The sequence below is a fragment of the Bombina bombina genome, chromosome 4 (genome assembly GCF_027579735.1).
Source record: "Bombina bombina isolate aBomBom1 chromosome 4, aBomBom1.pri, whole genome shotgun sequence".
In the NCBI taxonomy this organism is placed as follows: Eukaryota; Metazoa; Chordata; class Amphibia; order Anura; family Bombinatoridae; genus Bombina; species Bombina bombina.
The window spans coordinates 155,175,542-155,188,391 of record NC_069502.1 but is presented as its reverse complement, the minus strand read 5'-3'; the positions used below and the strand labels follow the sequence as shown (position 1 = coordinate 155,188,391).

Here is a 12,850-nt window from a genome sequence, read left to right as displayed (position 1 = left end):
AATTCTGTTTTCTCCAACATAGGTGTGTCCGGTCCACGGCGTCATCCTTACTTGTGGGAACCAATACCAAAGCTTTAGGACACGGATGAAGGGAGGGAGCAAATCAGGTCACCTAAATGGAAGGCACCACGGCTTGCAAAACCTTTCTCCCAAAAATAGCCTCAGAAGAAGCAAAAGTATCAAACTTGTAAAATTTGGTAAAAGTGTGCAGTGAAGACCAAGTCGCTGCCCTACATATCTGATCAACAGAAGCCTCGTTCTTGAAGGCCCATGTGGAAGCCACAGCCCTAGTGGAAGGAGCTGTGATCCTTTCAGGAGGCTGCCGTCCGGCAGTCTCGTAAGCCAATCTGATGATGCTTTTAATCCAAAAGGAGAGAGAGGTAGAAGTTGCTTTTTGACCTCTCCTTTTACCAGAATAAACAACAAACAAGGAAGATGTTTGTCTAAAATCCTTTGTAGCATCTAAATAGAATTTTAGAGCGCGAACAACATCCAAATTGTGCAACAAACGTTCCTTCTTCGAAACTGGTTTCGGACACAGAGAAGGCACGACTATCTCCTGGTTAATGTTTTTGTTAGAAACAACTTTTGGTACGTAAAACCACCTTATCTGCATGGAACACCAGATAAGGAGGAGAACACTGCAGAGCAGATAATTCTGAAACTCTTCTAGCAGAAGAAATTGCAACCAAAAACAAAACTTTCCAAGATAATAACTTAATATCAACGGAATGTAAGGGTTCAAACGGAACCCCCTGAAGAACTGAAAGAACTAAGTTGAGACTCCAAGGAGGAGTCAAAGGTTTGTAAACAGGCTTGATTCTAACCAGAGCCTGAACAAAGGCTTGAACATCTGGCACAGCTGCCAGCTTTTTGTGAAGTAACACAGACAAGGCAGAAATCTGTCCCATCAAGGAACTTGCAGATAATCCTTTTTCTAATCCTTCTCGAAGGAAGGATAGAATCTTAGGAATCTTAACCTTGTACCAAGGGAATCCTTTAGATTCACACCAACAGATATATTTTTTCCAAATTTTGTGGTAAATTTTTCTAGTTACAGGCTTTCTGGCCTGAACAAGAGTATCAATAACAGAATCTGAGAACCCTCGCTTTGATAAGATCAAGGGTTCAATCTCCAAGCAGTCAGCTGGAGTGGGACCAGATTCGGATGTTCGAACGGACCTTGAACAAGAAGGTCTCGTCTCAAAGGTAGCTTCCATGGTGGAGCCGATGACATATTCACCAGATCTGCATACCAAGTCCTGCGTGGCCACGCAGGAGCTATCAAGATCACCGACGCCCTCTCCTGATTGATCCTGGCTACCAGCCTGGGGATGAGAGGAAACGGCGGGAATACATAAGCTAGTTTGAAGGTCCAAGGTGCTACTAGTGCATCTACTAGAGTCGCCTTGGGATCCCTGGATCTGGACCCGTAGCAAGGAACCTTGAAGTTCTGACGAGAGGCCATCAGATCCATGTCTGGAATGCCCCACAGTTGAGTGATTTGGGCAAAGAGTTCCGGATGGAGTTCCCACTCCCCCGGATGCAATGTCTGACAACTCAGAAAATCCGCTTCCCAATTTTCCACTCCTGGGATGTGGATTGCAGACAGGTGGCAGGAGCGAGTCTCCGCCCATTGAATGATTTTGGTCACTTCTTCCATCGCCAGGGAACTCCTTGTTCCCCCCTGATGGTTGATGTACGCAACAGTCGTCATGTTGTCTGATTGAAACCGTATGAACTTGGCCCTCGCTAGCTGAGGCCAAGCCTTGAGAGCATTGAATATCGCTCTCAGTTCCAGAATACTTATCGGTAGAAGAGATTCTTCCCGAGACCAAAGACCCTGAGCTTTCAGGGATCCCCAGACCGCGCCCCAGCCCATTAGACTGGCGTCGGTCTTGACAATGACCACTCTGGTCTGCGGGAGGTCACCCCTTGTGACAGGTTGTCCAGGGACAGCCACCAACGGAGTGAGTCTCTGGTCCTCTGATTTACTTGTATCTTCGGAGACAAGTCTGTATAGTCCCCATTCCACTGACTGAACATACACAGTTGTAATGGTCTTAGATGAATGCGCGCAAAAGGAACTATGTCCATTGCCGCTACCATCAAACCTATCACTTCCATGCACTGCGCTATGGAAGGAAGAGGAACGGAATGAAGTATCCGACAAGAGTTTAGAAGTTTTGTTTTTCTGGTCTCTGTCAGAAAAATCCTCATTTCTAAGGAGTCTATTATTGTTCCCAAGAAGGGAACTCTTGTCGACGGAGATAGAGAACTCTTTTCCACGTTCACTTTCCATCCGTGAGATCTGAGAAAGGCCAGGACTATGTCCGTGTGAGCCTTTGCTTGAGGAAGGGACGACGCTTGAATCAGAATGTCGTCCAAGTAAGGTACTACAGCAATGCCCCTTGGTCTTAGCACCGCCAGAAGGGACCCTAGTACCTTTGTGAAAATCCTTGGAGCAGTGGCTAATCCGAAAGGAAGCGCCACAAACTGGTAATGCTTGTCCAGGAATGCGAACCTTAGGAACCGATGATGTTCCTTGTGGACAGGAATATGTAAATACGCATCCTTTAAATCCACCGTGGTCAAGAATTGACCTTCCTGGATGGAAGGATTGTTCGAATGGTTTCCATTTTGGACGATGGAACCTTGAGAAACTTGTTTAGGATCTTGAGATCTAAGATTGGTCTGAACGTTCCCTCTTTTTTGGGAACTACGAACAGATTGGAGTAGAACCCCATCCCTCGTTCTTTTAATGGAACAGGATGAATCACTTCCAGAAGATAACCTTGGGAGACTATTTCTAGCGCCCAAGGATCCAGAACATCTCTTGCCCAAGCCTGAGTGAAGAGAGAGAGTCTGCCCCCCACCAAATCCGGTCCCGGATCGGGGGCCCGCATCTCATGCTGTCTTGGGAGCAGTGGCAGGTTTCTTGGCCTGCTTTCCTTTGTTCCAGCCTTGCATTGGTCTCCAGGCTGGAGTGGCTTGAGAAGTATTACCCTCCTGCTTAGAGGACGTAGCACTTGGGGCTGGTCCGTTTCTGCGAAAGGGACGAAAATTAGGTTTATTTTTGGCCTTGAAAGACCTATCCTGAGGAAGGGCGTGGCCCTTGCCCCCAGTGATATCAGAGATAATCTCTTTCAAGTCAGGACCAAACAGTGTTTTCCCCTTGAAAGGAATGTCAAGCAATTTGTTCTTGGAAGACGCATCCGCTGACCAAGATTTTAACCAAAGCGCTCTGCGCGCCACAATAGCAAACCCAGAAGTTTTCGCCGCTAACCTAGCCAATTGCAAGGTGGCGTCTAGGGTGAAAGAATTAGCCAATTTAAGAGCACGAATTCTGTCCATAATCTCCTCATAAGAAGAAGAATTACTAATAATCGCCTTTTCTAGCTCATCGAACCAGAAACACGCGGCTGTAGTGACAGGGACAATGCATGCAATTGGTTGTAGAAGGTAACCTTGCTGAACAAACATCTTTTTTAGCAAACCTTCTAATTTTTTATCCATAGGATCTTGGAAAGCACAACTATCTTCTATGGGTATAGTGGTGCGCTTGTTTAGAGTAGAAACCGCCCCCTCGACCTTGGGGACTGTCTGCCATAAGTCCTTTCTGGGGTCGACTATAGGAAACAATTTTTTAAATATGGGGGGAGGTACGAAAGGTATACCGGGCCTGTCCCATTCTTTATTAACAATGTACGCCACCCGCTTGGGTATAGGAAAAGCTTCGGGGGGGCCCCGGGGCCTCTAGGAACTTGTCTATTTTACATAGTGTTTCTGGAATGACCAGATAATCACAATCATCCAAATTGGATAACACCTCCTTAAGCAGAGCGCGGAGATGTTCCAACTTAAATTTAAAAGTAATCACATCAGGTTCAGCTTGTTGAGAAATTTTTCCTGAATCTGAAATTTCTCCCTCAGACAAAACCACCCTGGCCCCCTCAGACTGGTGTAGGGGCCCTTCAGAAACAATATCATCAGCGTCCTCATGCTCTTCAGTATTTTCTAAAACAGAGCAGTCGCGCTTTCGCTGATAAGTGGGCATATTGGCTAAAATGTTTTTGATAGAATTATCCATTACAGCCGTTAATTGTTGCATAGTAAGGAGTATTGGCGCGCTAGATGTACTAGGGGCCTCCTGTATGGGCAAGACTGGTGTAGACGAAGGAGGGGATGATGCAGTACCATGCTTACTCCCCTCACTTGAGGAATCATCTTGGGCATCATTTTTACTAAATTTTTTATGACATAAATCACATCTATTTAAATGAGAAGGAACCTTGGCTTCCCCACAGTCAGAACACAATCTATCTGGTAGTTCAGACATGTTAAACAGGCATAAACTTGATAACAAAGCACAAAAAACGTTTTAAAATAAAATCGTTACTGTCACTTTAAATTTTAAACTGAACACACTTTATTACTGCAATTGCGAAAAAGTATGAAGGAATTGTTCAAAATTCACCAAAATTTCACCACAGTGTCTTAAAGCCTTAAAAGTATTGCACACCAAATTTGGAAGCTTTAACCCTTAAAATAACGGAACCGGAGCCGTTTTTATATTTAACCCCTTTACAGTCCCTGGAATCTGCTTTGCTGAGACCCAACCAAGCCCAAAGGGGAATACGATACCAAATGATGCCTTCAGAAAGACTTTTCTATGTATCAGAGCTCCACACACATGCAGCTGTATGTCATGCTTTTCTCAAAAACAAGTGCGCCATACCGGCGCGAAAATGAGGCTCTGACTAAGATTAGGGAAAGCCCCTATAGAATAAGGTGTCAAAAACAGTGCCTGCCGATATTATTTTACAAAAAATACCCAGATTAAATGATTCCTCAAGGCTAAATATGTGTAAATATGATCGATTTAGCCCAGAAAATGTCTACAGTCTTAATAATCCCTTGTGAAGCCCTTATTTACTGTCTGAATAAAAATGGCTTACCGGATCCCATAGGGAAAATGACAGCTTCCAGCATTACATCGTCTTGTTAGAATGTGTCATACCTCAAGCAGCAAAAGACTGCTCACTGTTCCCCCAACTGAAGTTAATTCCTCTCAACAGTCCTGTGTGGAACAGCCATGGATTTTAGTAACGGTTGCTAAAATCATTTTCCTCATACAAACAGAATTCTTCATCTCTTTTCTGTTTCAGAGTAAATAGTACATACCAGCACTATTTTAAAATAACAAACTCTTGATTGAATAATAAAAACTACAGTTAAACACTAAAAAACTCTAAGCCATCTCCGTGGAGATGTTGCCTGTACAACGGCAAAGAGAATGACTGGGGTAGGCGGAGCCTAGGAGGGATCATGTGACCAGCTTTGCTGGGCTCTTTGCCATTTCCTGTTGGGGAAGAGAATATCCCACAAGTAAGGATGACGCCGTGGACCGGACACACCTATGTTGGAGAAAACATAATTTATGCTTACCTGATAAATTCCTTTCTTCTGTTGTGTGATCAGTCCACGGGTCATCATTACTTCTGGGATATTATCTGCTCCCCTACAGGAAGTGCAAGAGGATTCACCCAGCAGAGTTGCTATATAGCTCCTCCCCTCTACGTCACCTCCAGTCATTCGACCAAAGACCAACGAGAAAGGAGAAGCCAAGGGTGTAGTGGTGACTGGATTATAATTTAAAAAATATTTACCTGCCTTAAAAAACAGGGCGGGCCGTGGACTGATCACACAACAGAAGAAAGGAATTTATCAGGTAAGCATAAATTATGTTTTCTTCTGTTATGTGTGATCAGTCCACGGGTCATCATTACTTCTGGGATACCAATACCAAAGCAAAAGTACACGGATGACGGGAGGGATAGGCAGGCTCATTATACAGAAGGAACCACTGCCTGAAGAACCTTTCTCCCAAAAATAGCCTCCGAAGAAGCAAAAGTGTCAAATTTGTAAAATTTGGAAAAAGTATGAAGCGAAGACCAAGTTGCAGCCTTGCAAATCTGTTCAACAGAGGCCTCATTCTTAAAGGCCCAAGTGGAAGCCACAGCTCTAGTAGAATGAGCTGTAATTCTTTCAGGAGGCTGCTGTCCAGCAGTCTCATAGGCTAAACGAATTATGCTACGAAGCCAGAAGGAGAGAGAGGTAGCCGAAGCCTTATGACCTCTCCTCTGACCAGAGTACATGACAAACAGGGAAGACGTTTGTCGAAAATCCTTAGTTGCCTGCAAGTAGAACTTGAGGGCACGAACTACATCCAGATTGTGTAGAAGACGTTCCTTCTTTGAAGAAGGATTTGGACACAAGGATGGAACAACAATCTCTTGATTGATATTCCTGTTAGTGACTACCTTAGGTAAGAACCCAGGTTTAGTACGCAGAACTACCTTGTCTGAGTGAAAGATCAGATAAGGAGAATCACAAAGTAAGGCTGATAACTCAGAGACTCTTCGAGCCGAGGAAATAGCCATTAAAAATAGAACTTTCCAAGATAACAATTTTATATCAATGGAATGAAGGGGTTCAAACGGAACACCCTGTAAAACGTTAAGAACTAAGTTTAAACTCCATGGCGGAGCAACAGTTTTAAACACAGGCTTGATCCTAGCTAAAGCCTGACAAAAGGCCTGGACGTCTGGATTTTCTGACAGACGCCTGTGAAACAAGATGGACAGAGCTGAGATCTGTCCCTTTAATGAGCTAGCCGATAAACCCTTTTCTAAACCTTCTTGTAGAAAAGATAATATCCTAGGAATCCTAACCTTACTCCAGGAGTAATCTTTGGATTCACACCAGTATAGGTATTTACGCCATATCTTATGGTAAATCCTTCTGGTAACAGGCTTCCTAGCCTGTATCAGGGTATCAATAACCGACTCAGAAAAACCACGTTTTGATAAAATCAAGCGTTCAATTTCCAAGCAGTCAGCTTCAGAGAAGTTAGATTTTGATGTTTGAATGGACCCTGAATCAGAAGGTCCTGTCTTAGAGGTAGAGACCAAGGCGGACAGGATGACATGTCCACTAGATCTGCATACCAAGTCCTGCGTGGCCATGCAGGCGCTATTAGAATCACTGATGCTCTCTCCTGTTTGATTTTGGCAATCAATCGAGGAAGCAGCGGGAAGGGTGGAAACACATAAGCCATCCTGAAGTTCCAAGGTGCTGTCAAAGCATCTATCAGAACCGCTCCCGGATCCCTGGATCTGGATCCGTAGCGAGGAAGTTTGGCGTTCTGGCGAGACGCCATGAGATCTATCTCTGGTTTGCCCCAACGTCGAAGTATTTGGGCAAAGACCTCCGGATGAAGTTCCCACTCCCCCGGATGAAAAGTCTGGCGACTCAAGAAATCCGCCTCCCAGTTCTCCACTCCCGGGATGTGGATTGCTGACAGGTGGCAAGAGTGAGACTCTGCCCAGCAAATTATCTTTGATACTTCCATCATTGCTAGGGAGCTTCTTGTCCCTCCCTGATGGTTGATGTAAGCTACAGTCGTGATGTTGTCCGACTGAAACCTGATGAACCCCCGAGTTTTTAACTGGGGCCAAGCTAGAAGGGCATTGAGAACTGCTCTCAATTCCAGAATGTTTATTGGCAGGAGACTTTCCTCCTGACTCCATTGTCCCTGAGCCTTCAGAGAATTCCAGACAGCGCCCCAACCTAGTAGGCTGGCGTCTGTTGTTACAATTGTCCAGTCCGGCCTGCTGAATGGCATCCCCCTGGACAGATGTGGCCGAGAAAGCCACCATAGAAGAGAGTTTCTGGTCTCTTGATCCAGATCCAGAGTGGGGGACAAATCTGAGTAATCCCCATTCCACTGACTCAGCATGCACAATTGCAGCGGTCTGAGATGTAGGCGTGCAAAGGGTACTATGTCCATTGCTGCTACCATTAAGCCGATCACCTCCATGCATTGAGCTACTGACGGGAGTTGAATGGAATGAAGGACACGGCATGCATTTAGAAGCTTTGTTAATCTGTCTTCTGTCAGATAAATCTTCATTTCTACAGAATCTATAAGAGTCCCCAGGAATGGAACTCTTGTGAGAGGAAAGAGAGAACTCTTCTTTTCGTTCACTTTCCATCCATGCGACCTTAGAAATGCCAGAACTAACTCTGTATGAGACTTGGCAGTTTGAAAGCTTGAAGCTTGTATCAGAATGTCGTCTAGGTACGGAGCTACCGAAATTCCTCGCGGTCTTAGAACCGCCAGAAGGGCACCCAGAACCTTTGTGAAGATTCTTGGAGCCGTAGCCAATCCGAATGGAAGGGCTACAAACTGGTAATGCCTGTTTAAGAAGGCAAACCTTAGATACCGGTAATGATCTTTGTGAATCGGTATGTGAAGGTAAGCATCCTTTAAATCCACTGTGGTCATGTACTGACCCTTTTGGATCATGGGTAAGATAGTCCGAATAGTTTCCATTTTGAACGATGGAACTCTTAGGAATTTGTTTAGGATCTTTAAATCCAAGATTGGCCTGAAAGTTCCCTCTTTTTTGGGAACCACAAACAGGTTTGAGTAAAACCCTTGTCCTTGTTCCGACCGCGGAACCGGATGGATCACTCCCATTAATAATAGATCTTGTACACAGCGTAGAAACGCGTCTTTCTTTATTTGGTTTGTTGACAACCTTGACAGATGAAATCTCCCTCTTGGGGGAGAGAATTTGAAGTCTAGAAGGTATCCCTGAGATATGATCTCTAGCGCCCAGGGATCCTGGACATCTCTTGCCCAAGCCTGGGCGAAGAGAGAGAGTCTGCCCCCCACTAGATCCGGTCCCGGATCGGGGGCCCTCGGTTCATGCTGTCTTAGGGGCAGCAGCAGGTTTCCTGGCCTGCTTGCCCTTATTCCAGGACTGGTTAGGTTTCCAGCCTTGTCTGTAACGAGCAACAGCTCCTTCCTGTTTTGGTGCAGTGGAAGTTGATGCTGTTCCTGATTTGAAATTCCGAAAGGGACGAAAATTAGACTGTCTAGCCTTAGCTTTGGCTTTGTCTTGAGGTAGAGCGTGGCCCTTACCTCCTGTAATGTCAGCAATAATTTCTTTCAAACCGGGCCCAAATAAAGTTTGCCCCTTGAAAGGTATATTAAGTAATTTGGACTTAGAAGTTACATCAGCCGACCAGGATTTTAGCCACAGCGCCCTACCTGCCTGAATGGCGAATCCTGAATTCTTAGCCGTAAGTTTGGTTAAATGTACTACGGCCTCCGAAATGAATGAATTAGCTAGTTTAAGGACTCTAAGCCTGTCCGTAATGTCGTCCAGCGTAGCTGAACTAAGGTTCTCTTCCAGAGACTCAATCCAAAATGCTGCCGCAGCCGTAATCGGCGCGATGCATGCAAGGGGTTGTAATATAAAACCTTGTTGAACAAACATTTTCTTAAGGTAACCCTCTAATTTTTTATCCATAGGATCTGAAAAAGCACAGCTATCCTCCACCGGGATAGTGGTGCGCTTAGCTAAAGTAGAAACTGCTCCCTCCACCTTAGGGACCGTTTGCCATAAGTCCCGTGTGGTGGCGTCTATTGGAAACATCTTTCTAAATATTGGAGGGGGTGAGAACGGCACACCGGGTCTATCCCACTCCTTAGTAACAATTTCAGTTAATCTCTTAGGTATAGGAAAAACGTCAGTACTCGCCGGTACCGCAAAGTATTTATCCAACCTACACATTTTCTCTGGTATTGCAACAGTGTTACAATCGTTAAGAGCCGCTAAGACCTCCCCTAGTAATACACGGAGGTTTTCCAATTTAAATTTAAAATTTGAAATATCTGAATCCAATCTGCTTGGATCAGAACCGTCACCTACAGAATGAAGCTCTCCGTCCTCATGCTCTGCAAGCTGTGACGCAGTATCAGACATGGCCCTAGAATTATCAGCGCACTCTGTTCTCACCCCAGAGTGATCACGCTTGCCTCTTAGTTCTGGTAATTTAGCCAAAACTTCAGTCATGACAGTAGCCATATCTTGTAATGTTATCTGTAATGGCTGCCCAGATGTACTAGGCGCCATAATATCACGCACCTCCCGGGCGGGAGATGCAGGTACTGACACGTGAGGCGAGTTAGTCGGCATAACTCTCCCCTCGCTGTTTGGTGAAATTTGTTCAATTTGTACAGATTGGCTTTTATTTAAAGTAGCATCAATACAGTTAGTACATAAATTTCTATTGGGCTCCACCTTGGCATCGGAACAAATGACACAGGTATCTTCCTCTGAATCAGACATGTTTAACACACTAGCAATAAACATGCAACTCGGTTACAATCTTATTTAACAAAAACGTACTGTGCCTCAAGAAGCACTAAACGATTAAATGACAGTTGAAATAATGAACTGAAAAACAGTTATAGCATCACTCTTTAAAAACAACACAACTTTTTAGCAAAGGTTTGTTCCCATTAGTAAAGTAACACTAATTAAATTTTAAACATAAAAATTACAGAGCAACGTTTTAAATCACAGTCACTATATAAGTCTCACAGCTCTGCTGAGAGAATCTACCTCCCTTCAAAGAAGTTTGAAGACCCCTGAGTTCTGTTAGAGATGAACCGGATCATGCAGAAAATACAACAGTAACTGACTGGAAATTTTTGATGCGTAGCAAAGAGCGCCAAAAACGGCCCCTCCCTCTCACACACAGCAGTGATAGAGAAACGAAACTGTCATAATTAAAACAAGCAAACTGCCAAGTGGAAAAATAATGCCCAAATATTTATTCACTCAGTACCTCATTAATGCAAACGATTCTACATTCCAGCAAAAACGTTTAACATAAAAAATACCTATTAAAAGGTTTAATGTACTTTTACAGAGTAATTCCGGTGAAATACCATCCCCAGAATACTAAAGTGTAGAGTATACATACATGTTCATTATAACGGTATGGCAGGATTTTCTCATCAATTCCATTCAGAAAATAAAAACTGCTACATACCTCAATGCAGATTCAACTGCCCGCTGTCCCCTGATCTGAAGTTTTTACCTCCCTCAGATGGCCGAGAAACAGCAATATGATCTTAACTACTCCGGTTAAAATCATAAGAAAAACTCTGGTAGATTCTTCTTCAAACTCTGCCAGAGAGGTAATAACACGCTCCGGTGCTATTGTAAAATAACAAACTTTTGATTGAAGTCCTAAAAACTAAGTATAATCACCATAGTCCTCTCACACCTCCTATCTAGTCTTTGGGTGCAAGAGAATGACTGGGGGTGACGTAGAGGGGAGGAGCTATATAGCAACTCTGCTGGGTGAATCCTCTTGCACTTCCTGTAGGGGAGCAGATAATATCCCAGAAGTAATGATGACCCGTGGACTGATCACACATAACAGAAGAAATATATATATATATATATATATATATATATATATATACACACACACACACACACACACATATATATATATACATACATGATTATATATCGGTATAGATATATATACAGATATAGTAAAGGAACATCTATAAATACATAGAACATATTATGCTATGTGCTGAACATTGGAATGTATAATATTTACAATAAATACACAGTATAACACTTTATTAAATATTGCATACATATGTTTTTACATGTTTTCTTCTACTTAACTGTAAAGGGCTCCAATGCACACACACACATATATATATATATTTAGATGTGTGTACATATGTACTTGCATGTGTATATAAGTATTTAAAGACATATATACACATATGAAAAATAAGTACGTGTGTGTGTGTATATATATATATATATATATATATATATATATATATAAACCCAATAATAATAATAATATACATCTTTAGACATGTATAGGTATGTATCTCTATGTTAAAGCCCATTTGCCCACTTTTTTTCCTCTTATCGTTAAGCCTTATAACTTTTATTGGATGGTGTTATTATGAGTGTAAGCGTACTTTGTAATGTATTTTTGATGTGTTTAGTGACACTGTATTATTTTGCAAAACAGTAAGCCAGAGCTCTGAGGACACAGTAATCATTCTAGCTTAATTGTGAATGCGCTCAAGCAATCGCGTTTACTTTCAACTTGTAATACGAGCGGAAGGCTAGTTTGTACTTGTAATACAAGCACACAAAAAGGTATGAGAATTTATTCTGTCCACCAAAAAAGCACTATAGATAAATTTAGACATGCAGTGGAGGGTAGTATGAGTGCGTCTGCAACCACAAATGTAAGACGCAGTTCCTCAGAGTTGGCTTAGATAAATCACCACGAACTTGCTCATCCAGGGGCGGTTGACAGGACCTTCTTTCAAATAATTGTTTCCGTAAGAGAAGGGGGAAGGATTGCTCAAGTAAGTTCTTGCACAGCAAGTGACGATTGAAGAGGGACAGATTTTATACTTGTCCGCTTTCAGTTTAATACACCAGTATAAGTTGTGCAATTTCTAAAATTTTCACTGAACGTTTAAATAGATTCTACTTTCTCACGACTTTATACTAACGTTTAAAGATTTTTAGAATAATTTATTGCTGTCCATTGTCTTTATTTTCTCAGTACTTTATTCTTCTAATTTGTCTGTGACAAAAGGTATTTCTTTCAACTTTTAACAAATCGACAAACTGGTTTTATTATTTAAACTAGGCCTCTCCCTAATCCCTATTCAAGAAAATAACATTTTTAATTCTATATCTTCAAAAAAATGGAGAGAGAACAATGTTTTTAAAAAGCTCTTAGTTATTCATAATTTGTTATGTAAATTGGTGCAGACCGTTAAACATAATAATTAAATGCAAAATATAGAAAGAAAGATCAGGTTTGAACAATTACTCAACCTGAAAAAAGGGATTTTTAGCACATTTATTTTAATAAATGTATCAAATTTTATTAACATATCCAAAAAATACCATCCTTGTAAGTCTGC

The 12,850-nt window shown here is 42.5% G+C and overlaps 1 protein-coding gene across 3 annotated transcripts in view; it reads right to left on the bottom strand.

Annotated features, from left to right (window-relative positions):
- NBAS (NBAS subunit of NRZ tethering complex) overlaps positions 1-12,850 on the bottom strand; it is a 1,903,611-nt gene that overhangs the window by 1,429,035 nt on the left and 461,726 nt on the right. The gene's annotated exons all lie outside the window — the stretch shown is intronic.